General features: G+C 45.8%; 1 protein-coding gene across 1 annotated transcript in view; it reads right to left on the bottom strand.

Moving 5' to 3' along the window:
* Positions 1 to 23004, bottom strand: part of LOC138569454 (metalloproteinase inhibitor 1-like) — a 380069-nt gene that overhangs the window by 83776 nt on the left and 273289 nt on the right. The gene's annotated exons all lie outside the window — the stretch shown is intronic.

Below are 23004 nucleotides of genomic sequence, written 5' to 3'. Positions count from 1 at the left end.
TTTGTGTGGAGAAGCACTGATGAAAAAGCCATTTTACAAATGTACAGACGCAGTAACTCAAGTAGATGAAGTAATCATGAGGCTGGCTACACAGTGAATCGATTGCAGGCGATGCGCCAATGTATATATCTAGGAATGTATAGAATCTGGATGTTCTACAATGCATTTTGGCAAACTTGGACCTGTAAGAGGATTCAATTCAGCACTACAGCCAAGTTAACGCCTAGTCTAGAATACTGAATGAAAACCCTTATTGATATATCTTTAGGTCCAGTTCATGCGTTCTGGATGACTACCCTTGTATAACACCCCTCTCTTGGAATCCCCCTGACCCCACTGAGCCAAGAAGTAATTCTGTTTTGCAAGTTTAAAAGGTTTATTTGATAAATTAAAATATATGTATCACACTTTATAATAAATTAATAATTGAATAGCACACTTAATTTGATATGATACAGATCAACAACGGAGAATCTGGCACTAGCACACTTCTTTATAATGACTACTGAGTTGACATGAAATGGATAAGGTAGCACACTGGTAAATAGGAACAAAAATATAATGTGGTAGAGGATGCTTTATGTAGGCTCAGGTGGATGCAATATTCAATGAATGCAGTACAGAAAATACGCAATATGATTTCAACCAAACAATGTAATCACTTTTCTCTGGCTACTCCCCTCCCCCCCTTGATGCAAGGCAAGGAAATGGAAGGAAAACACACAGTTCTCAGAAATGCAATCAACTGTAATTCAGTTCAATCCAGCAAGCTTAAACAGAAGTTTGAAAACACAGGCAATTGCTTTGATAGGTGCTAGCAATGAATGAGAAATATGCTAAATTTGCTTTTAATTCCCCTTTAGAGGTTCAGGATGAGTGGTATCTAGTTAATATTAGTCCAGGCTCACACTAGCAATGATGCAGGGATAGTTAGCAGGTTAAACGAATTTCTGGCCAATGGAAATCAGCAGCAGCAGTTTTTTACATGTGAAGAAATTGCAAATCGCGGCAAAATTCGCGGATGCGTGTTTCGCGATTGCGGTAAAACTATAAGGGGTAGGATTGCGGTTCTAGGTTCCTAGGAAAGCCACGATTCTAAGCTATCAGAGGAAAGTTACTGCAAGTCTCTAGCTCAAACGGTCGCGGAGATATGAGCGATTTAGTAAAGGTCGTTTTTGATTTTGTAAATTTTAAACGCACACTTTTTCAAAATGACAAGTGACACATTTTTGCAGCTAGAATGACAGGTGACAGCTAGGAGGCAGTTCTACTTAGGTTAAATGGATTGAATTAGATGAATTTAACTAAGAGATGTGTTCTGAGTTTTGCTAAGTACTCACAAGAGATTTTGAACAGGAAAGCGGCTTGGTCACGATCTGGTCAACAGTCTGGTCAGGTCTTTCCGGGTTCTGCTCACAGCGCCTGGTCTGGTCTCTGCTAGGCACAGCACTGCTTTCTCTCTGGTCTGGTCTCTGCTCTGGATAGATTGAAGTCTCTAGTTTGGCTTTCTGGAGTTTGATGGAGGTAAGTATGGATTTTTCCGGCAGGGCTTCCAGCGGCAGATGAAATTCAATCTCTCTATGTGTCCTGACTCTCTGCTTTTATGTGTTTAGAATGTGGGTGTGTTCTAGCATCACTGACCCTACCTCTCTCTCAGCTTCTAATTGGTCAAACTTCCATTTATCATTTGATTGGCAAACTGAACTGTGAGTCAGATTGATGTCATTTTACAGCCTGCAGAAAGTCCACTCCTCCTGTCAACTTACACGCAAATCTAGATTTGAAACAAATACATATTTGCAGAGGTACATATTGTTTTAAAATCATATGCACCCATCATGCATTACAGGAGGTATCCCCTGTTCAAACTCTGCTCTTCCTGGGAGCTTGCATTCAGAACTGGCACATATTTCACTTTTTAACTGATTTTGCAATTTCTGACATGGACCCAACTTTACATACATGTGTGCAGGGGGTAGGGACATTAACTGATGAAGTTTCAGATTTTTAACATGCACACATTTAGAGTAATATCCACTTTTCCGCTAAAACCCCCCTGAACATACCACCGGTTCCTACCACGTCTTAAACTGTGGGCAGAAAAATCACAAGAATTATGGTATCATTTATAAAATTTTCACATGTCCGCTCTATGAGTTATTCATCTTTTTAAAGTTATGTTCTGGCTCCAAAGGGGTGTGGTTTACCCTCAGCACAAGGTTGAATTTCTGGTTCTTTCCAGTTCTGCCAAGCCAGCTTGCTCTCACAGGCAGTGCTCCTCCCAGCTCCTGCCAAGAGGAAGCTACAATTTACGACTGCGGTAATAAAAACCTTTGCCTGAGTGAAGAGGGCTTTGTTCACTCTCTTGCAGAGCACAGATAATTCAATTATCAGATGGATGGCATATCCTTAGCTTGAGCAGCAAAAGGAAGGTTGGCCTGGGAACACAGTGGTGACTCAAGTTTCACTCCTGATGGGTAGTTGCTAGGCAAAATCAAGTTCCTTAAGCCAGACCTTCAGCTAACTTTTTGTTGCTTTTAAAATAACTTGTAATTTTACACATGCAGCTAGAATGCTGATTCTAAGTGCAAAACTATGACATTTCAACAGTTACAAAGGCATGTGACACCAAACATAGGTCACTCATTTAATTTAACATTTTCGATTTTGGTGGTTTTAAATCCAGTTGCAGTTAGGCTTAAGCTGCTGACTCCATAGCATTTTTGTTATAAGCATTGTTTTTGGGCTCTTCATTTCCCAGATTTTGTAGGCACACAAAACTCCATTCTGCCAAATGTCTGCTGGTGTTCAGTGAATATTTTGCACATGTTGCAAGGTTTGAAATAGGCATTTTGCTTGCCTTCAGAAAAACACACAGAGTGGTTTTAAAACGCCGGCTTTTGGATAGTGGTGAGTACTGGTACTGCACTCATTTTTGGGATTTAAGAAATGACTTCCCCACACTTCTAGGTTGCATTTGGCAATCAGCATTGCCATTCCCAATGGTTTCAGACTACTGTGCGGGTAGTCCAATGGTGGTTTTAAAGCGCTTTGAAGCTAACCGGCGCTACTGTTTTTCCTTTGGCAACCCATTTCCCTCATGGCAACCCGGCCTTTCATTCTCGCACTGGTGGGTGGCAAGTGAGGCAACCATTTTGGTGGGCGCACAAACTGCGCAGCTTTCCTGGATTTCAGCGCACATGTGGGTTTTCCGCCATCTTGAATTTTCTAAGCCCACAGCACCAAATGTTGTAGCAGGATAGCTTAAACGTGGGTCAGGACACCCAACAAGTCCCCCCCACGCGACTGCACTTTGAATTTGAGTCGATGGGGAGTCGCGTGCACAAGGGTTTTGACCCATGCACCGGTCTGTCCGCATAATCTTCTTCCTCTTCTGTAGATGGCACAGTTCAGCATCTTCTTCTCCATCCGGTACTGATCGATCGGTTCTCCTCGCCGGTCCTGATGGGAGTATTGGGCGGTCCACTGGGCCCATTGGATCTCCGTTCCCGGTCTCCGGATCGTCCTTCTTGGTCATCCTTCATGGTTTCATCTCTCCTAGGATGATAAAGCAAAAGCGGCAATATCTACTCATAGGCGATTTTTTCCACCACTGTTGAGATAGTGGGGCAGCATATGCATTTTATCATAACGAAACATTACATTCTTATTTTAATAAAAACAGTATGACTAAGAGACAGTTTCATACAATCACAGTATGTTAGAGACTAGATGTGGTATGTTTTATGATTGGAACTGAATTAGTCTGATACAGTACCCGCTAGGATTCCAGAGGATTTCTCCAGTTGTTGCAGAGTGTGCCTGGGATGGCAACATTTCAACTGGTTTATGTGGACCCACTTGTCTTCCCCCTCTGCCGAACCGCCTTTGGGGATGCGGATCTTGTAGGCCACAGGGGAGATCTTATCGACGATCTCAAAGGGTCCCTTCCATGTAGGCAAAAATTTGCGCTGCTTGGCCTGGTTCCTTTGGAAGTTGTATAGATAGACCCGGTCTCCCACCTGATATTCCTTCCTGGAAGTTTTCAGGTCATAATGGGTCTTCATGCTATCAGCTGATCTTTCTAGATTCCGCTGAGCGTAAGCAAAAGCATGTTGGAGGTGTTTCCTTAAATTCTCCACATACTCATGAGTAGTGGAGGCATTTATCAGTGTCTGCTCTTGGGTCCTGTAGAGCAAATGCTGCGGAAGCACCATCTTGCGCCCAGTCATCAACTCAAATGGTGACATTTTGGTTGCAGATGAAGGGGTAGATCTGATGGCCATTAGGACCAGAGGTAATCGGATATCCCAACTTGGCCCAGAATCTGCCACAAACTTCTTTAATATGCTCACAATTGTCCGGTTATATCTCTCTACTGCCCCAGAAGAAGCTGGTCTATAAGCAATATGCAGCTTTCTCTTGACCCCCAGGATCTCCCACATCTTTGTCATTACTTCACTGGTGAAGTGGCTACCTCTGTCTGACTCAATCCTTTGAGGTAGACCAAAACGGGAAAAGATGTGGTTAATCATCAAGGCAGCTGCAGTTTCTGCCTTGCAATTTGGGGCTGGGAGACATTCCACCCACTTGGTAAACAAGCATGTCACAGTCAACATGTACTTATTCCCCCTAGCCGAGCGAATCACAGGGCCTACAAAGTCGATTTGTAAATCTGACCATGGCAGTGTCATTCCCCTCTTTTGTAAAGGCGCCCGGTGTGTGAGGGATGTCGGCTGAAATTGTGCACACACAAGACAACCCTTCAAATATTGGTTGAGGTCCTGGCCCATGTGTGGCCAGTATGCAACCTCTCTTAAGATTTCCAATGTTGTGTGAAACCCCCTATGACCGGCGGTGGCCGCATCATGGGCGTGACTTAACATCAGGCTTCGGAATGAGGTAGGAACCACCCACTGGTCGTGGCCAGCTTTGGATTTCCTTACCAACAAACCGTCTTGGATCCGGAACATTTTTGGACATTTCATCAACACTCTTAGGTCCTCTTTCCCAATGTAATCGGTATCCGTCAGGGGAAAGTTCTCAGGGTCCTCAAGGTGCTGGTAAAATTTACCAATAATTGGATCCCCCTTCTGAGCAGTAATCAAATCAGCATCAGGGGTCTCCTTACTCCATTGTGCAATTGAAAGGTCGTTGTGAGCATTTGTCTGGGACCTAGTGATGGCAGTGACCTGGATTTCCCCCAACAGGGACTCAATCTCAATTAGATCCCCTTGGATGGCCCCGGTTTTGGCCAGCTGATCAGCTAAGTCATTTCCAGTTTTGTCTGGTCCCTCTACTTTGGAATGACCCTTGATCTTTTTCCAATAGATGGTCATCTCATTCGAGGTGACCAGATCATCAATGTTTTGGATCAACTTCCCATGTTTCAAGGGTTTGCTGTTAGCACATAACATGCCTCTGGTTTTCCAATTAACCAGGTGCTCCACAAACCCGTTCCGTACATAATCCGAATCTGTGATTATGACCAGTTCGTGGAGTTGATGCTGGACAGCAGTGAGGATGGCCTGATGCACAGCCATCAATTCTGCCACCTGACTACTTCGGGGACCAATTTTGTATCCAGCGGAGGGTTCTGGGGACTCATTCACCCATGCATTCCCTACGCCGGCCACCAGTTCTTTCTCCCCGTCGTTGTCAACATGGTAAGAGCATCCATCCACATAGACAGTGGGCATTCCCTCACACTTGTCTTCTTCAAAGACTTTGTGTGGGGAATTAAGGTATGCCTCCATGTTGTCCTTTATTTTTAGACTTTCGTCCTCGAGACAGTTTTCTCTGGCACAATCATGCAAGTCAGCCAGACCTTGCGCGAGGGGACTCTTCTTGTTTTGGCCATATCTGACCTCCACAGGAAAGCCTTGCATTGACAGAATCCAGGAAGTAATTCGGGAATTACTCACATTTCCGGCCCGGATTCTGTCACTTTGGAGATATTGCAGAGGCTGGTGTGGAGTCTCCACTATGATGTGTTCCCCCTGGATAAACGGGCGGTAATTCTTCAATGCCCACACCGTTGCCAGGAGTGCCTTCTCACAATCGTTGAATTTTTCCTCCACAGAGGATAAAGTTTTGCTCGCATAGGAGATTACTTTATTGACCTTGTCATGCTTTTGATATAATACTGCCGTCAAGCACGTATTAGAGAACCCCGTCTCCAGGAAGAACTCCTTGTTTCTGACAGGGTAAGCTAGGCAAGGCGCTTGTGAGAGGCTTCTTTTGAGTTGTTTTACTGCCTCGGCTTGTTCTGGACCCCATTCCCACTTGACCCCCCCCTTCAGGAGATGAATCAGGGGTCTGGTGATCTCTGCGTAGCCCTCAATGAACTTTCTGCTGTAATTAGTCAGTCCAAGGAGGCTCCTTAGTTCCCGCAGAGTTGTGGGGTCTTTCAGTTTCTGAAGTGCTTCCACTTTCTTTTCCTGGGGACAGAGACCCTGAGGAGTAATCTCATGCCCCAAGAAATTAACACGGGTTCTACACCACTGTGCTTTCTGAAAGGAAAGTTTTGCTCCGGCGGCCCTCAACTGTGTCAGAACATAACGGATCTCTGCTATGTGTTCCTCCACAGATGAACTTTTGATGAGGACATCATCTACATAAGCCAGGTTACCCCTCGTACCCAGGTCGGGCATGGCCTTATGTAGGAAAATATTGAACTCATTACCGGAGTTAAGGTATCCGAAGGGAGTCCGGGTCCATGTGTACTGCTGGCCCCCAAAGGTAAAAGCCAGTTTGTATTGGTCCTCCCTGCTGACAGGCACGGTCCAGTATCCATTGGTCAGGTCTATTGCAGTGAATACCTGTGACCCCTGGATCTGGGCCAGCCCTTGGTCAATGTAGGGCAGAGGCCATCGGGAAGTATGGACCCGTTTGTTGAGCTCCCTGAGGTCGGCGCAGAGTCTCCACTGGCCGTTTGGCTTCAATATTCCCAGCACCGGATTATTGAAGGTGCTGTGGACTGGACGGATTATTCCCCGGGACTCAAGGTTCTTAATTATTTCAGTAAGGGACTCCATTGATGCGAGAGGCAAGCGATATTGCTTCACAAACACAGGAGTCATGCCAGGGTCCGTGGGGATTGTGGTTGTGTGGATGTCAGTGCGACCACAGTCATATGAGTCTACCGCAAAGAGATCTTGGAAATCCAAGAAAACTTGTTTCAACTTTTGCTTTTGTTCCAGAGTCACACAGGCATCAGCTAGATTGACTCTCTCTTCCACCATCTGCCTGAAGCCTGGAAAGACTTCTGGTTTGGCTATCTCCGCGGCCTCCTCCAGCTGGGTGGAGAAGTCCCTGGTCAGAGTGCTGATTTGGACCGGAGGCTTCAGGTGGGAAAGGCAGCCCTCATGGACCTGGAAAATCACCTCATCCCTCCTGAAGTCACAGGTCACATCTTCCTTACCATAGGGGCAGGAAGTGTACACCAGGAAGTTCCCCCCATGCCGGGTAAAAATCCTGTCTGGTGTTGCGTTGTCATCACTGTCACTGTCAAAACAGTCCTTGGGGATGGGTCCTAACAGTTCATTTACAAGATCAATGGAGAAATGTCGGTCATCAACCGCCATTCCAATAATGGTGCCTGCGGCTAGAGTAATACTCTTTAAGTCGCTGTTATCCACCCCTATTAGAATGGGGTCATGTTCTATGTTGACTAATGGAGTCGGGTTTACCCCCAACCCTTGCTGTTGGAGAGAAGCATTTAGATGTATGTAAGCATCAGGGTTTTTCAACTCTTGTCCCCTTTTAACTTTCACTTCCAGGGAGAATTGTCGGGTCCTTTCTGGGATGGTGACTTCCTCTTTAACCTGAATTTCAACTGCATAAGGTAGCAATTGAGCTGACCTAAATGCTTTTTCTGGATCATCAAAGCCCATGGGATTATCCGCTAATCGGGACCAAGCTTTGAAGTTTATTAGGTCCAAACTAATGGCAAAGCGATTGAGAATGTCACTGCCTAAGTAAAAGGCGGCAGTGACGTCTCGCACGACCCAACAATTATGGACTATGCTCTTGTTGCCAATGGAGATTTTGAGCATACACCTGCTTGGCAGGAGATGTTTGGAGTCAGGTGCTTCCAGGTCCATTTCCCATTTGTCTATCAGTTTGAAGGTGGGAATGGCTGGATCTTTTGGGAGTTGGCGGAACATGGCTTTGCTGATGAAGCTCTTACCGTTGTTCACACACACTCGAGCGAGAACAGAGTCCTTCCCGTCATTTAACTGAACAGGGATGAACAACTGCTCTCCTATTTGCTGAATATCAGCCAGACTTTGAGCTGATTTCACATCTTTCTGGACTATAGGAGTGGGAGTTTCAGATTGTGGATTAGTATAGAATTTCAGAGTGTTTCCTTCCAGCGTGGAATACCACTTTAGACTGGAAGGAAGGTTGATTTTCAGAAATAGAGAGGACCCCCCATCACCAGTCTGTTGTCCTACTGCTATTACTGTCACGTCTGGAATCTGGTTGTTCTGGAAGTGAAATTCTACTTGGTCAGATTTTTGTTCAACCATGTGGCATGTGCCGTTTAAACTAACATGGTTGACACTCTGTTTCAATTTTATTGGTCGGCTAGTCTGGGTCCAGAGGACCTTGTTTACACAATCTATTAGGGGTGACAACCTTCTCAGGAGGTCATTCCCTAGTAAACAAGGGGTGCCCTCTGGGGTCACAACTATGACCGGGTGTTTCAACTTATGTCGCCCAATTTTAATGTCCAAATCTGCAGTCCCCTCAACGGGAATTTCCTTCCCGTCAAAGTTCTGGAGTTGTCCAGGAAGTGAGGTGAGAGGAATTTGGTAATTCTCTCCCCTTCCTGCATTCAGTTCATCAAAGGCCCTTCTGGACAGAAGGGTAGCTTGAGATCCAGTGTCCACCAGTGCCGAGATTGTACCCTGCCCCTGTACTTGTACCGGGGCATAATATCTTCCCTCCTTCTCCTCAAGGGGGCACAGATAGTGTACATTTTTGGACAACTGGTGGGCTAACTTTCTGGTTTTGGACATCGCGAGAGAAGAATTTTGGGCAGAATTCTGTGGAGAGTCTTGGGAATCTGAAAGAAAAAGTTGGCAACTGGAGATCAGAGCCATTGTGGGTTCCCCTGGTTCCGGTTCTGGGCTGCCCCCCCCCTTTTTGGAGGCAGTCCCCAGGATGGGTTTGAACCAGGGGATTTTCTTGCTGTTGGTTCTGGGATGAGATGGTGGGCGGCGGTAGCTCAGTCTCCACATCTCCCCAGTCTGGATTTGCATCCCTAGGGACCCATTTTTCTTTGGGAGGAGTTCCCCCCTCTCTGAAGGAGAAGATCCTTTTCCCAGGATCCTCTGAGGATCCCTCTCCCTCACATTGGAAGATCTGTACCTCCTCCTCAAACTGAGTCTGTTTGGGTCTTTTGTTTCTCCTACCCCCCCTCTGCTCCTTAGGAGGCAGACTTTCAGGGGCAAGAGATTTTGTTTCCGGTTCCTGGGTTTCCAGGGGCTGTTTACAAGTGAGGAAGGAAGCTTCCTCCAAGGCTTTGCACCCCCCTTCCCCTTGTGCCTCCTCCCTGGGAACCGGTGAGTTATCGGGGTGCTGCCCCCGTCATTGTTCTGGAGCTCCAGGTCCAGAGTTGGGTGCGTTCTGCGCCTGCACGCCCATCTGAGGGTTCTGCTGAGCCCTCAGTATATGACCCATATCCCGCGCCATGTTTTGAACCTGGCGCTCTAACTGGGAAACCCGCTCAGGCTGATACGGGGCCCTGTTTTCTCCCCTGGGCTGATCCCGGGAAGGGTAGCTGTCCCTCCTCTGGTAATACCCCGGGTTGGGAAGATTTGGGTACCCCTCCACCCTTGGCCTCCCCTCTCCCGGATTCAGTGGTCTGGGCTCAGGGAATTGGGGAAAGAAGGATGGATGGTTTTGGGGCTGAAAGTCGGGAGGATATCTGGGGAAAAAGTTCTGCCCAGGGTTTGGTAAATTTCTGCCCTCCTGTGGGAAGTTTGGAGGGAAGTTCCCTGGGTTAGGTGCTTGGCTGGATCCCCCCCCTTGGGCTGGAGGAGTCCACACATAACCCAGGATGGGTCTGTTACCTTTGTAGCGAGGACTTACATAATCAGGAGAGCGAGGGACCCCATTTGTGGGGCTGCCTCCCTGGCTCCCTGTCTGTGACTGGCCCGAGGACCTTCTGGGCCTAGCATTATTAGGTGCAGGTAGGTTTTTAGGCCCCCCCATCTCCAAATCCAAAACGGGGGTGACCTTTACCTCTGCCACCTTGGCAGCAGCAGGGGTGCTGTTGGCTTTGGGGTTTTTCTGGGCATTGCTTTTATTTTCTATGGGCTTCTGCACCTCATAGATGCGGGTAGCCTGTTCAATGACCCAGCCTAAAGATCTTTTCTCGTGAAAATCCCTCACGAGCTGGGTCATGATATATTTGGGCAAGGCATGGAAAAACGTGTTTATAAATTCACGGCTATCCGTGCGCACCCTTCTTGTGGTCTGTGCAAAAGCCCGCTTTAACTCCTGCACAAATTCTTGTGGGGCCTGATCCTCCCCACATTGCAAATTGTAGGCTGCCTTGCGAGCCTCTTGAGGATTTCTGTGAACAGAAAAATGTTTCAGGATGGCCGCCTTATAGGTGGACCATCTTAAATGATTTTGGTCCTCCAGCCCCGCAAAGAAACTGGAGTATTCCGGGGAGAAGGTCCACTTTACATATTGAATGCAGCTTTGGCTGTCCTTCAAATGGAAAGTCTCCATCATTTGTTCAAACAACTCTAAGTGCTCCCAAACAGAATACTTAGCGTTCTTATGGTAAAGCGTGATGACGCTCCTGATCGCCTTAATCTGCTTTAAGGGGTCCTTGAGCAAGGCCCTTTTTGCCTTATTGGCCTTTTTGGTTCGGGTAACCCTTGTCCATTCTTCGTCGGACTCAGAGGCACTGCTCCCAGAGGTTCCCGTCTGTTCTTCCAGGTTTTCCCGGATTCTGCGAGCCTGGGAATGGCTGGCAGAATGTGGGGACCTGGTCTCCTGTGTCCTGCGCAGTTCAGAGGAGTCTTCAGATTCCTCCTTGCTGTCAGGATTTGATGGGTACCCCCTCCACTGACCTAACTGGGCAGAGGTTTTCAGGATGCCCTTAATGGGCCTACTCTCCTGGGGTTCCCCATTGAACTGTACTGTACTTGGGTGCCCATACCCGGATGCCCACCCCTCCATTCCTGAGTGGTACTGGCCTATGAGCCCCATACTCTTAGCTGGATAGTAATCTGCCATCCCTGTGGCCCTGTGCTCATGTGCGCCAGGGGACATGGGGGTGGCAGAGTCCAGGGACTGAGAGGTATGAGGGCCTCTGGTACTAGGGCTCCTGAGGTTATGCTCCGGAGTTTCCATTTCCCAGCGAACCTCATCTCTATCCGCCCCTGCTCCCTGTTGCAATGCAAGAGCCTGCATTTGTGCTTTCAGTTCCTCAGTTAAGGCCTTACTCGACTCTATCAGTCTCTCCTGCATCGCTACCTGCTGTTGGAGCCTATCATTGTGCTGGCAGAGAGCTTCATTCTCTCTCTGTGTTTCCTGATTGGTCCTGGAGAACTGGGCCAGTCTTTGCTGCAGGAGGGTTACCTCCTGGGCAATGTCCCTATTGGCCTGCTCCTTTCTTGCTAGAGCATCCTCCACCCTTCTGGTGTGCTCTACCAAGTTCTGGTTTTCTTTTTGGAGGTCACCCAGCCCCTGGTGGGCCAGGTGATTTTCTTCCATTTTTCTTTTTAAATGGCAGACTTCCTGGCCTAAGGCGTCTCTTTCCTGACTAAGAGCCTGCATTTGTGCCGCCAGGTCGTCCCTTTGCCTTTGGAAGGCACCAGCTTTCTGGCGCTCCTGATCAAATTCTGCCTGGGTATCCAGGTCTTTCAGAATCAGTTTATTGCTCTCCTCCTTCACTCTATCTAGGTGGCCTTGCAGGGTGACTACCTGCTCAGCACATGCCCTATTGAAGTCTAGCTGTTGCTCCAGCTTTTTCTGGCTTTGCAGTAGGGAGTCCAAACCTTCTTGGTGTTCCTTCTGCAAGGCCAGAAATCTGGTATCCTGTTCTGACTTTTCCTTTTGCAGCACATCCATATCCTCCTTTATTTTAGTGATGTACTGTCTGGTCTCATTTTCTGACTCCTGGCTTCTGTGCAGCCTTTGCTCAGAAGAGTCCAGATCAGATTGGACCTTCTCTAACGCCATCTGTTGCCTATTTGCCAGATTTTGGCTTTCAGCACATCTATCCTGCATGTCTCCCATATATAGGTACAGGTATGCTGCTATCCTAACAATCTTGTCGTGTTCATCTTTGGCCTTAGGAGCCATATATAGTTCACTCAGGGCCACATGTAATGGACCCTGATCTCTCCATAAGTCTGACCCTGTTTCCGTGACCTGTTGCATGATGGCCTGCAACCAGACTGTTTGGTCCTGGTGAGTCCACTCACCTCTCACAAATAATTTGTGTAAGAAGTGCTCTCTGGCTATTTTCATATCTACCAAGGTCGTCATTCTAGAGATTGGTCTCTGTCCTGACTTACAGAAGTTAGTATTTTAGTTTTGCAGAACAGAACTTTTCTTGGAGTGTCCCTTTTGAGGAATGCTTCACAGCGTAATGCAGCGTGGTGATCCGACTGGATGTATGTATCCCGTCAGTTAGCACACTGTATTAAGCTGCACAAATGGTAAATCTAACCCAACGTCTCGGCTCGAGCCCCCACTTTGTAAGAGGATTCAATTCAGCACTACAGCCAAGTTAACGCCTAGTCTAGAATACTGAATGAAAACCCTTATTGATATATCTTTAGGTCCAGTTCATGCGTTCTGGATGACTACCCTTGTATAACACCCCTCTCTTGGAATCCCCCTGACCCCACTGAGCCAAGAAGTAATTCTGTTTTGCAAGTTTAAAAGGTTTATTTGATAAATTAAAATATATGTATCACACTTTATAATAAATTAATAATTGAATAGCACACTTAATTTGATATGATACAGATCAACAACGGAGAATCTGGCACTAGCACACTTCTTTATAATGACTACTGAGTTGACATGAAATGGATAAGGTAGCACACTGGTAAATAGGAACAAAAATATAATGTGGTAGAGGATGCTTTATGTAGGCTCAGGTGGATGCAATATTCAATGAATGCAGTACAGAAAATACGCAATATGATTTCAACCAAACAATGTAATCACTTTTCTCTGGCTACTCCCCTCCCCCCCTTGATGCAAGGCAAGGAAATGGAAGGAAAACACACAGTTCTCAGAAATGCAATCAACTGTAATTCAGTTCAATCCAGCAAGCTTAAACAGAAGTTTGAAAACACAGGCAATTGCTTTGATAGGTGCTAGCAATGAATGAGAAATATGCTAAATTTGCTTTTAATTCCCCTTTAGAGGTTCAGGATGAGTGGTATCTAGTTAATATTAGTCCAGGCTCACACTAGCAATGATGCAGGGATAGTTAGCAGGTTAAACGAATTTCTGGCCAATGGAAATCAGCAGCAGCAGTTTTTTACATGTGAAGAAATTGCAAATCGCGGCAAAATTTGCGGATGCGTGTTTCGCGATTGCGGTAAAACTATAAGGGGTAGGATTGCGGTTCTAGGTTCCTAGGAAAGCCACGATTCTAAGCTATCAGAGGAAAGTTACTGCAAGTCTCTAGCTCAAACGGTCGCGGAGATATGAGCGATTTAGTAAAGGTCGTTTTTGATTTTGTAAATTTTAAACGCACACTTTTTCAAAATGACAAGTGACAAATTTTTGCAGCTAGAATGACAGGTGACAGCTAGGAGGCAGTTCTACTTAGGTTAAATGGATTGAATTAGATGAATTTAACTAAGAGATGTGTTCTGAGTTTTGCTAAGTACTCACAAGAGATTTTGAACAGGAAAGCGGCTTGGTCACGATCTGGTCAACAGTCTGGTCAGGTCTTTCCGGGTTCTGCTCACAGCGCCTGGTCTGGTCTCTGCTAGGCACAGCACTGCTTTCTCTCTGGTCTGGTCTCTGCTCTGGATAGATTGAAGTCTCTAGTTTGGCTTTCTGGAGTTTGATGGAGGTAAGTATGGATTTTTCCGGCAGGGCTTCCAGCGGCAGATGAAATTCAATCTCTCTATGTGTCCTGACTCTCTGCTTTTATGTGTTTAGAATGTGGGTGTGTTCTAGCATCACTGACCCTACCTCTCTCTCAGCTTCTAATTGGTCAAACTTCCATTTATCATTTGATTGGCAAACTGAACTGTGAGTCAGATTGATGTCATTTTACAGCCTGCAGAAAGTCCACTCCTCCTGTCAACTTACACGCAAATCTAGATTTGAAACAAATACATATTTGCAGAGGTACATATTGTTTTAAAATCATATGCACCCATCATGCATTACAGGAGGTATCCCCTGTTCAAACTCTGCTCTTCCTGGGAGCTTGCATTCAGAACTGGCACATATTTCACTTTTTAACTGATTTTGCAATTTCTGACATGGACCCAACTTTACATACATGTGTGCAGGGGGTAGGGACATTAACTGATGAAGTTTCAGATTTTTAACATGCACACATTTAGAGTAATATCCACTTTTCCGCTAAAACCCCCCTGAACATACCACCGGTTCCTACCACGTCTTAAACTGTGGGCAGAAAAATCACAAGAATTATGGTATCATTTATAAAATTTTCACATGTCCGCTCTATGAGTTATTCATCTTTTTAAAGTTATGTTCTGGCTCCAAAGGGGTGTGGTTTACCCTCAGCACAAGGTTGAATTTCTGGTTCTTTCCAGTTCTGCCAAGCCAGCTTGCTCTCACAGGCAGTGCTCCTCCCAGCTCCTGCCAAGAGGAAGCTACAATTTACGACTGCGGTAATAAAAACCTTTGCCTGAGTGAAGAGGGCTTTGTTCACTCTCTTGCAGAGCACAGATAATTCAATTATCAGATGGATGGCATATCCTTAGCTTGAGCAGCAAAAGGAAGGTTGGCCTGGGAACACAGTGGTGACTCAAGTTTCACTCCTGATGGGTAGTTGCTAGGCAAAATCAAGTTCCTTAAGCCAGACCTTCAGCTAACTTTTTGTTGCTTTTAAAATAACTTGTAATTTTACACATGCAGCTAGAATGCTGATTCTAAGTGCAAAACTATGACATTTCAACAGTTACAAAGGCATGTGACACCAAACATAGGTCACTCATTTAATTTAACATTTTCGATTTTGGTGGTTTTAAATCCAGTTGCAGTTAGGCTTAAGCTGCTGACTCCATAGCATTTTTGTTATAAGCATTGTTTTTGGGCTCTTCATTTCCCAGATTTTGTAGGCACACAAAACTCCATTCTGCCAAATGTCTGCTGGTGTTCAGTGAATATTTTGCACATGTTGCAAGGTTTGAAATAGGCATTTTGCTTGCCTTCAGAAAAACACACAGAGTGGTTTTAAAACGCCGGCTTTTGGATAGTGGTGAGTACTGGTACTGCACTCATTTTTGGGATTTAAGAAATGACTTCCCCACACTTCTAGGTTGCATTTGGCAATCAGCATTGCCATTCCCAATGGTTTCAGACTACTGTGCGGGTAGTCCAATGGTGGTTTTAAAGCGCTTTGAAGCTAACCGGCGCTACTGTTTTTCCTTTGGCAACCCATTTCCCTCATGGCAACCCGGCCTTTCATTCTCGCACTGGTGGGTGGCAAGTGAGGCAACCATTTTGGTGGGCGCACAAACTGCGCAGCTTTCCTGGATTTCAGCGCACATGTGGGTTTTCCGCCATCTTGAATTTTCTAAGCCCACAGCACCAAATGTTGTAGCAGGATAGCTTAAACGTGGGTCAGGACACCCAACAGACCCCGTGCATTAAAGCACTGGAAGTGTGGTGCAGTTGAATAAAATAGCTGACGGCAAATGAGGATTCAAGAAGGCTTGCCTGGCCCAGTGTCAGGAGTCGGGCCGCCAAGAGCCTGGTTATCTGTTCGAGAAGATACAATAATGTGAGAAGCAAGCTGAGCTCCTGTTTGAGGTGTAACGGAAAAACATTGGAAGTGCCAATATTTCTTCATTTAATAGTATAAAATACAATGGAGCAGCTCAAAACGTGGTCTCTAGTCACATGGTCAGATGAAAATAGACTTTGGGGCGAGCTACACCAAGACCAGAAAATAAGACCATGTCTTCACTCCCTTTTATTCTCTGGCACAGTGATCATTGGCAAGGCTCAGTACAAACAAAGTAATTGAATGGCAGACCGCAGGAGTGATGATGGATGTTGGGGCTAATAGGGTGAGGAGGCATGACCAGGCCAACTCCCCAGCACCTGGGGTTTCAGCTTGCGTGCTGCTAGCATGTGGAATATTCCAGAAGGGTACAAGCGTGGCAACTAATTGTAGAGGTCCACGTATTAAGGAGCCCTATAGTTTGAGAAGCCAATAGTATATTGTGTACTAGTCTAACACGGAAGATGACTTGCACTTGGGATGGGCTTAGTTGTCCACCTGATTTTAGAGACTCAATCACAACCCTATTCCCTATAGAAAGTATATGTAGATGTTCCCTTTAAGCCTATCACATCCCGTGGCAGGTTTTCTTATTTTGCCATGTACTATGACATCACTTTGACAAATCTTTTGTATAATGTCGTGTCTTTATGAAATGTTTTCGAGAGCTCGTTGAGCGAGCTGTGCTGCGTCCGTTGATGTCTTTTGTACTCCCTGTTTTAAAGACTTGTTATTAAAACCGTTAATATTTGCCAACTTCCTGAGTCGGTCTGATTATTGATGTATGCGTAAGGTCTGCATCCCCATCCATCCCCATCCATCTCAGATACTTTTACCTCATCTAAAAGGACTCTGATGGGTTCACTTGGTAGCAAAGGATGGTTTCAAAGACCCATCGATTAGTAGGCTTTGAAAATTCTCGGAATACCGGGCGTCCTCTGCCATTCATCTGGAGGATTGCGAGGCTTCCTGTGGAGAGCGGCCGATATAGAAATCTTGCAAGGAGACTGATACAGGTGGGATACAGGTGGGACAGGCCCCTCTTTCACAAAATCCCTCCTGGATTCCACAGGCGCTGAGAGGTCCGAAGGCAACGGTTGAAGACGATCCCAAGTGTCAGGAGCCGAAAGGCAAATGGTTAGTGGATTGAGGGGACTGGAAAACAAATATGGGAATAAGGGATTGTGGTAACAGAAAGAAGTAACGAGGTTGATTGAGTAATATATGACAAGGAGAGTCTAGATGGGGAGCGTACGTATAAGCCCAGACTCATACGCTCAAGGAGCTTTTAGAGGACGTCATTACAAAACCCAAGGGGTACATAAGCGGCACATGGAAAAGGTCCATGAGAGGAAATGATTTAAACTCCTATCATAGAATTCTTAGGGGCAAGAGATAGCAGCGAACAGCACTGAGGAGATATATATTGAAGTTGACTAGTTTGTCTGTTTGCATATTTTGTGCATTGAAAAAGTGAAGTATTGAAGAGCGACACAAATAGACTGTGTTGAATAGAGGTGAAAAGTTATTATTTTTCTTTTTAGTCATTGTCGGCGCCGATTGAATAGGTAGATTGGAATAAATTGTGAAGTAGAAGCTTTGAGAGGCGACTGGTGGTGCACACTCATATTTGTTATTTTTCTAAAAATGTATTTTGTGTAAATTAACGGTAAGTATTGATGGTCTATTGAGACTCGTCGCAATGGGGGATGTTACTCCACTGATGCATCTTTGCAGGCAACTGCCAAAACACGCACCCAAGGTCAAACAGTATAGTGCAGAATGGGTTAAGGGCACCGCTGATAAAATGTTCATGCCATGGCCACAAGGGGGATTGCTGTCAAAAGTTGTTTTACAACACATGACCACATACTTGCATGCTGCGGACACAGGGAAGAAATTGGAGAAAAGGTTAGCTAGTCTAGAGCTCTAGAAAATGTACCAGGAGGAACGAGAAGATCCTCTTCCTGAGGATTGGATGCTCAATCAGTGTAGGAAGGTAGGTGTTGGGTCTTCTGCTCCCCTTACCGCACCCGAAGTAAATGGCGATAGTACAGAAGATGAAGGATTGTATCCATTGAGGGAACTAAAAGAGGAGACAGGAAACATTGTCGCTCATTGTCTCTGCTAGTCAAATGTTTATCTAAAAGTTTGGTACGAGCGGTAGCGGGTGCAGGCATTGTCGTCTTCAACCGAAAAAACACCAATTGTTCGTTTGCTGACGACTCCAGTCGCGTGTCTTCTTAATGTCTTTCCCACAACCCTTAGCCAACAGAATCTTCCCGTACAGTCGGGCCAAAAGGTAAGCCCTCAAATGATTTTTCTCAATCGCACAGTCAGACCATGCTGTACGTTTACTTCCTTGGACGCAAATTATATTTTGCAGTTTCTGGTGAGGACAAAGTGTCGTCACTTCCTCCTGCAAGTGGCGAAATGGGATCAGAAAAGGATTGATCCGGAAGTTCCACTGTTGGGGAGTACGGAGACAAGATGGCCGTTTTGTCCGGCCCTGCGGATTCTGAAGCGGTCTCCGATTCTCCCTTGTTGGTTGTTGCTGTTTCAGGTTCACTAGTTACAACAGTGGGAAGGGATTCTGTGTCTTCAGTATCGTATGGCACGGGCTGTGGGATCCGTTTGGTGTGCGTCGCATGGATCCAGTTCTCAGGACCCGCTACCCGCACAGCAGTCTGGGTGACTAGCAGGACTTGGTAACGACCCCTCCACCGAGGTGCAAGGCAAGACAAAAACCTTCGTGAGGATCCAGTCCCCCGGTCGTAGACTGTGACCAGGACCCTCGTAGCGCACAGGTAATGCCTCTCGCACCTGGTGATAAATTGAAAACAGATTTTTAGTCAACTGGTTACAGTAATCTGAAAGAAGCACATGTTCTATGTCCCGCAATGAGCGACTTTTTGGCATACCCCAAATATTACCACCTCAAAGGGAAAGAGCCCAGTCTTAGTTTGAGGGGTTGTTCTCATCGACAGTAACACAATCGGTAAGGCGTCCGGCCATTTTAGCTTAGTGCCAGCACACGTCTTAGCGAGTTTGTTCTTTATAATGCCGTTGTGCCTTTCCACTAATCCGGCACTTTGGGCATGTCTGGCTGAATGGAACCGCTTGTCAATCTGCAATCCTTTGCAAATTTGTAGGATTACAGTGGCAATAAAGTGTGGCCCTTTATCTGACCAGATGACTCTCGGCAGCCCGAACCTAGGAAACAACTATTTTAACAGAGTTTTTGCAGTGGTTATGGCCGTTGCATCTCTAACCGGGAAGGCCTCGACCCATTTACTAAAGGCACAAATGACAACCAGCACATATTTCAGATTGTTACAACGTTCCATTTCAATAAAATCAAAATGAATAATCTCAAACGGAACAGAAGGTGGAGTAAAACTTCCTCTAGGAGTCGAGGTACCTTTTCCTACATTGTGCTGCAAGCAGACCATACAGCTTTGGACAAAACGCTCCGCAATTTTAAAAATCCTATCATTGGCCCATACACTGTGTAGCATTTTTGTCAATTTTCGCGCACAAACATGTGTCGGACCATGAGCCATAACAACCATCATTGTAATGTAGGCGTCAGGGAGTAACCATTTCCCTTCAATATTGTCTACCCAACACCCATCGTCATCCAATCTCCCTGCACCCTCGATCCATCTCTTAGTTTCCTCTATGGTAGCATCTGCTTGAATATATTTTACAGCATCGATACTTTCACCCAAAGTGCAAACATGTATAATTTATTTTACAGCATATATTTCTGAACTGAAATCAGTGGCAGTTTGTTTAGCTATCTGATCGGCGAAAGCATTCCCTTTTCCTACATCATCTGTAACCTTTTGATGTGCTAAACATTTTATGATAGCCAACTGAACAGGGAGTGCGAGTGCTGAAAGTAATCGCACTATTAAAGTGCCGTGCTGGATTTTCGTTCCATGCGAGGATCAGAAACCTTGTTCTTTCCAAAGTCTACCGAAATTGTGGGCTACCCCAAAAGCATACTGACTATCAGTATATATATTCACTGTAAGCTCTTCAGAAAGTTCACAAGCTCGAGTTAACGCTATAATTTCTGCGGCCTGCGCAGAGTTATGCATATTTCTTTTAGTTTCCACAATTGTGCTTAGAGCGGTGACAGCATAAACAGCCGTGGATGCACCGTCTGGAAGTTTAAAACAAGAGCCATCACAAAATAGCTCTCCTTGTGGGCTATTCAAAGGCATGTCTTTCAGATCAATTCTGCCTTTAGGCTCCTGTTCTGTTATATAAAGACAATCGTGTGATGTATCGTCACCATCAACAGTATCTTGCGAAACAGTTAAAAGTTCAGCTGGATTTAATACACAACACCTCTGAATTTGAATGTGGGGGGCAAACAAGATTAGTTCTTATCTTGTCAATCGTGCAGAAGTGAGGTGTTACGTTTGAGTTCTATTCAATAAAATATCTACAGAGTGAGGTATCATTAGGGTTAACGCATGACCCAGGACCATTCCCTCACTCTGTTTTACAGACGCAGCAGCAGCAGCAACAGCGCGTAATCATCTTGGCAAAGCACATGATACAGGATCAAGGGCGGAGGAATAGTAACCGCACGGCCTATTCTTCCCTCCATGCTCCTGCGTTAATACAGCCAAAGCACATCCATCACGTTCATGCACAAACAATACAAAGGCCTTGTCATAATTCAGAGTTCTTAAAACCGGCGCTGAACACAGCGCGGATTTGAGCAAATCAAATGCTGTCTGGTGTTCCAAAGTTCATGGCAATGGCAAAGAAATGCCCTTCTTTGTCAAAGCCAGCATTGGTTTAATCGTTAACGAAAAGTTAGGGATCCACAATCTACAATAAGAAGCCATACCTATCAAGGCTCTAACTTCCTTCTGTGTATTTGGGACAGACATGCCAGAAATAGTCTTTATTCGTTCAGGTGTCAACCATCTTCCCTCCTTTGACAGGAGGTAGCCTAAATAGGCGACCTCCTGACAACAATATTGGAATTTTTTAAGTGAAGCTTTGTGGCCATGTTTTGCTAGATGACAAAGCAACAACACGGTGCCTTCTTTACAGGCGCTCTCAGAATCAGCAGCCAAGAGGAGGTCATCTACATACTGTAGTAATATGCAGGTAGCTGGCAACTCGAGAGTATTGAGCAGCTCTTTCAATGCCCTACTATAAATACTTGGACTCTCAGTGTACCCTTGTGGTGCACGAGTGAATGTAAACGAGCGTCCACCTAGCGTAAACGCAAACAAATACCTGCTATCCTTGTGTATGGGAATACTGAAAAACGCCTTTTTAAGATCAACAACGCTAAAATGAGTGGCAGAAGCCGGAATCATGGTTAGTATCGTTGTAACATCAGGTACAATAGGAAATTGAGGAGCCACAATTTTGTTAATAGCACGTAAATCAATTATAAAACGAAAGGGAATCGCATTATCACCTTTTTTGTATACTGGCAAAATGGGGCTGTTACATATGCTACCCGTAATCTCCTCAATTACTCCACGATGTACAAAATCAGAAACTATACATTTCAAAGCCTGTTCGCCTTCAACTGAGATCTTATATTGCGGGATGCGAGGCAATTTTACTCCATGTTTCAAAATAATTTTAACAGGTTCAATTTGAAGAATGCCCACATCATTATCATCAATTGCCCATAAGCATTCTGGAACATTACTAAATTCTGGCAGTAAAGGTCGAGTCAAAAACTGAGAGGTGAGTGATTGCTGAGGTGAAATTGTTAACCGAACTCCGTCCGGAGAACAATGTATTACTGCATGCAATGTCTTCAACAAATTTAGCCCCAGCAAGTTCTCCCCCCAGTTTGTGGTAAGTAGAAATGGACACTGTTCCGTGAAGGGACCCAGTGTTATCGGTACCGGCAAAGAGACCGGACAAACTACAGGTGTGCCTGAAAACCCTACGGAAACATTGGACTGCCCTGACAGGGGAATATTTGGAACCCGTGAATGATCAATGGAACATTTCTGTGCTCCCGTATCTACTAAAAATAGATGCTTCCTATTTCCCACCACCATCTCAACATAGGGGCCTTTCTGATGAACGGGAATAGGCATAGGTTCCAAATCCTGCTTCGGGCAATCCTAGCGAAACAGAATATTATCAAAAGGAAGCTCTTCAGAGAGGTACGTGGCAGAAGGGTGATCAAAAAATGTTTCTTTTATCCACATTCGAAACTTGCTTATCTTGTGAAGGAGGTTGCTGTGATTCCGGTGCAAACTGACCTCTGCCAGGGCCCCCTGCACCTGGGCGACCTCTGGATCGTCTACCCATGTTCCCAAATGACCTTTGCTGCAAGGTTGGACATTGTGCGCGCCAGTGGCCTTCCTGCCGGCAATAGGCACACTGGTTAATGGTTACCGGAGCCAAGGGCGCACTTCCCTGTGGAATGTACCGACCTCTAAATTGATTACCCCCTCTAGGGCTTCTAACAAACCGTAATTAGCGGTCACCGTAAATAAGCGGAACCGGAAGTAGCGTCATCGCACAGGAACGGGAAAGAGCACGGCGGCCATCTTTAAAAACACAATCCATTGCCATCCTCCCCAACCAGTCTACATCCGACCCTGAGACCTGTCAAAACCCATTACCCACCCATTTTCCCACTACAAAATGCCAAAAGTTGTCAAAAAAGCCTGCGATCGGCAGCGGCAGGACCGCTTCACTCGGGAGGAACTCACTATGCTTGTGGAGACCCTCCAGGAGAATGCGGCGGTGGTCTTCTCCACACAAATGACAAGGCCGGCAATTGCCAAGAAGAAGGCCATATGGGCCCTGGTGGCACAGCGGGTCTGTGCGGTGGGAACCGTACCCCGCAACGCACAGCAGTGTCGAAAGCAGTGGGACGACCTGAGGCTCCACGTCAGGAGCATCTTCTCCGCAAACCGCAACCTGGGCCTGGCAAACGGGGGAGGATCGGATTCCCCAATTAAACTCTAGTCATGGGAGGAAATCTGTGCCTCCACAATCGGCATGGAGAG

The sequence above is a fragment of the Ambystoma mexicanum genome, chromosome 2q, assembly GCF_040938575.1.
Source record: "Ambystoma mexicanum isolate Mex_15411 chromosome 2q, UKY_AmexF1_1, whole genome shotgun sequence".
NCBI lineage: Eukaryota > Metazoa > Chordata > Amphibia > Caudata > Ambystomatidae > Ambystoma > Ambystoma mexicanum.
The sequence above is the reverse complement of the archived record's forward strand: the minus strand, read 5'-3'. Positions and strand labels throughout refer to the sequence as shown.